The sequence below is a fragment of the Octopus bimaculoides genome, chromosome 16 (assembly GCF_001194135.2).
Source record: "Octopus bimaculoides isolate UCB-OBI-ISO-001 chromosome 16, ASM119413v2, whole genome shotgun sequence".
Taxonomy (NCBI): domain Eukaryota; kingdom Metazoa; phylum Mollusca; class Cephalopoda; order Octopoda; family Octopodidae; genus Octopus; species Octopus bimaculoides.
The window spans coordinates 25221689-25225588 of NC_068996.1; the positions used below are offsets into that span (position 1 = coordinate 25221689).

Consider the following 3900-nt stretch of genomic DNA (forward strand, 5'->3'; position numbering starts at 1 on the left):
GATTTAAAAAGAAAAAAAATTTTTTTCGGAATACTATAATTAGAAAAAAAAATTAAATGGGGGAAAAAAACTCCAGCGAACCCAGATTAAAAGAGAAAAGACAAGAGAGGTAGGTCAAAGAAGTCGGATTTTTCTAAAAATTTCCGTCAATATCATTGGCAGCAAGTGGCAGTAAAAGAATGAAAGGGAACGAAATTAAAATTCCTTAAAACGCACAAATCACACAGAGAAAAGCAAGACTAACGAAAACAGAACAAGGCAATTTTTTTTTCTTCTCTCCCAAGGCCACGAAACATTTCATAAAAGAAAGTAGCCATGTATATAATAAAACCAATGTGAAACATGGAATGGATTCCATGCTGAACGTGGAAAATTTTCCTAGTGTTGCTGACAATATTCAATGATAAAACTAGGTTTTAAATACATATATATTGCTTTTATATATAACATTTTATACACTTATTACATCTAGAACAGACATGTAACATAATTTGCTTACATAGAAACATAGCACTTTAACACTTGTAATAGGTTTAAGTACTACATCGCTTCTCCCACACGCATAATATACATTCTCTCACTACACACACACACATGTACTCTAACACATACTATTTAAACGATTAAGCCTAGAACATACGTACATATAAAGATGTACATGAAACAGTGATGAAAGGAACATGCGGTTCATGTCACGACAGGAAAGACGAGCACATATAACAGAAGGGTAGAGCAAAAAAAGGTTAATTATAAAAGGGATTATGAGAAAGTGTGATAGATATAGAGAGAGAGGATAGAGAAATCTAGAATAAAGGATATATATATATATATATATAGGAAACTATCTGTTTATATTATATAAGCTTACATCCACGGAGTGGTAGATATACGTATATAGGAATACTGTGATAGACAAGTTAAAAGTTATGTAGTTATAATAAGAAAACTGTGGGCCGAAAAAAATGTGAATGAAAAAAAAATGGACAAACAGAAATACAAAAAAAAAAAAAAAAAAAAAAAAAAAAAAAAAACGGACAAAAAGATAAGACAGAGAGGGAGAGGTTCGGAAGGAAGAGGCGAGCTCTAAATGGTTGTGGTTATTTTAGGTTTGTCCAAGAGGAAAAAAAAACTTACCGTCTTGATGCAATGACATAAAAACGTCGACGACAACAGAAAGGATAAAGAGATAAAATAAAATATGGCGGTTGGCAACAGCTGAAGAAGGGAGCGACACGAGCTCCTATTACTTCGTCCTGGTAGCCGTCTTCTTCTTCTTCTGGCTGCTGCTGCTGCTGCTTGCTACTACGTCGTCGTCGCCGCCACCACCACTCCTCCTAAAACAAACACTACTTTAGTAGGAGTGTTTTTAGTAGTGTAATCGTCTCTTTCGGTACACTTGGTTGTTGAGTGGTGGAAAGTAGTAAAGGTGGTGGCAGTGTCGATATTGCTGGTGCTTGCTTTTATAGGCTTTTTTATAACTGCTGCTGCTGTTGTTGTCACTAGTGAAAACACTAGTGCTGCTGCTGCTAGTACCGACACTAGTGCGGCACCTGATATTGCTGCTGCTGCTGCTAGCACTGACAATGGTCGTCGCTGCTCCTACTGCTGCTGATGTCGTTTTGATAAGGAAATACTAAATACTACTACTACTAATAATAATAATAATAATAATAGTAAAAGTGGTGATTTCAAAAAAAAAATAAACTTGTTCACCGCTTTCCTACCAGTAATATACGTGACCAAATTAACTGGTTTTCTTCCTGCTGTTGTTCTTTTGTGTCGAGGTTAAAAGTAAAATGAATGTTGATAATGATGGTAATACCGCTACTGCTGACGGCAACTATTATTCTGTGCAGACTGATGATCTTCAAAAATCACTGGTGAAAACAATACAAAACTATTATTAATGTTGTACTTTTTTTTAATGATATATATTAAACGATCGTAATAAACGTATTCTGTATAGTAGTTATATATATTGAAGTGCTATCCAATAACCAAGAATTCGCTTGGTGATAAGAATACTAGGGTGTTTATTGTTTCTCTCTTGTGTTGGCGGTGAATGATCTGCTAGTTCCCACAATCCGTGGTTAGAGACAGACATAAAAGGGGTGGGAGGACGAAAGTATGTGAGTGAGTACGTGTACTTTTCAGAGAGGGAAAAAGAGCTATTGAGCGACAGAGGAGGAGGAGAGAGAGGAAAACTACAAGTATGTATATGAGAGAGGCATACACATGGAACAATCGAGGGAAAAGACGACGGAGTGTATGAATGAATGAGAAGGGATGGGAGAGGGTGTGTTGAAAAGAAAAGGCGGGTGTTTAAGTAAATTATCCTAAATTAACATTTTAAAAAGTAATTAGTGAGTTCGAGTATCAGTACTCCTCATGAGGTTAATTAATAATTTATGATATTCCTTCAGATAAATAAAAAATCGATTCTACGGAATTAGCTCAAAATATGCATAATCGACATATATATATATGTATATGAGAGAGAGATTGCTATCTACAAATAAGACAGATGCGAGCAGATCAAGTCGGTAAGAGAGAGGTGAACCCGTAAAATATTTCCTTTACGATACTTAATATTTTGTTGAGAAACAAATATTCTTCTATTCAGAATCAGAAATCAAACTTATCGCTTATCATTTAATACGAATAAAATAAAATTAATGAATTCTGAAATTACTCACATCGTCGAGCAAATAACCTTGATCGGGAAAAAAAAGGTTGGTTACAAAATGAAAGATGGAGAGTTAAGTTAGAGGGAAGAAAGATCGGAATAAGTAGAGGGAACCGGAATTAGTCGTCGAAACAAGCGGAAGTCTCGTTCGAATGAGACTTATGGCATTTTTTTAAATGTAATATAACAACTTTGTTATGTTCATACGTTTTATTATGTTCACAGATGTACATATACGTGTTATATACAAACACACACATATATATATGAATAATAATAATAAATGGAGCAAAACGCATATAAATAGAAGTTCCTTTAATTCCTACACATGTTTCAAACGGCTGTGATATCTTGTTTTCTAGTGTAATTTTGCTACCTCTGGTAACTATTAACATATTTACATTATCAAAGGTTTTTTTAAAAACCGAGATAATATTAATATATACATTAAACTAATATATATATATACATACATATATATATATATATATATATAGAGAGATATATATATATATATATATATATATATATAACTCGACCCTACACCCAGTTTTTCGAAACCGGTTTCCAAGACTCGTGTCGAATAGCAGCATATGTGTGTGTGATTACTTATTATTAACCCTGGTAGTGCTGTTGCCTGCCAGAAAGTGCTTTCTTGAGTTGAAATACCGCCGTGTTCAATGTTGGATCTTCTATCCTTCCGGGATCGAGAAAAAGTATCAGTTGACTTGAATTCGAAAGCTTGTGTTCATATATATATATATATATATATATATATATATATATAAAGAGAGAGAGAGAGAGAGAGAGAGAGCAACATAGATAATGCATGTGTTTATTAGAAGCCACTTGTAGGGAAAGCAAATCCCTTTAATTTTCATAGCGCAAGCCGTGATGATAATAAATCACTTCCGAGATTATTGCACTGGGATACAGAAAATCCAATTACGAATTGGCAATATAACTTTATTAAACTTTAATACATTTGTTTATATACATATACTTGTATACGAATAATTTAGGCAGAATTTTCTCGTGGCAAACAGTGGAACAGTAAAGAGTCATCATAAAATGGATGAGAAAACAAACTCCTGGCCAGACGGCAAGTTATGATCGCAGATCCTGGCGTTATCTATCCCATGTAGACAGCTGAACTGACGCATATAGTTTTTTTATGTCCACATACGTGTGTGTGTGTATATGTATACATATAT

General features: G+C 34.0%; 1 protein-coding gene across 2 annotated transcripts in view; it reads right to left on the bottom strand.

Annotated features, from left to right (window-relative positions):
* LOC106877205 (eukaryotic translation initiation factor 5) overlaps positions 1–2825 on the bottom strand; it is an 8092-nt gene extending 5267 nt beyond the window's left edge. Inside the window, exons 1-2 of one of the 2 annotated variants that reach the window (XM_014926051.2) lie at positions 2697–2825; positions 1135–1877 (exon numbers count right to left, since the gene is read on the bottom strand). The gene's annotated coding sequence lies outside the window, so the exon portion shown is untranslated. The remainder of the gene's footprint in view (positions 1–1134; positions 1878–2696) is intronic. The other variant, XM_014926053.2, reaches the window with a different exon arrangement.
* Positions 2826–3900: the final 1075 nt, after the last annotated feature.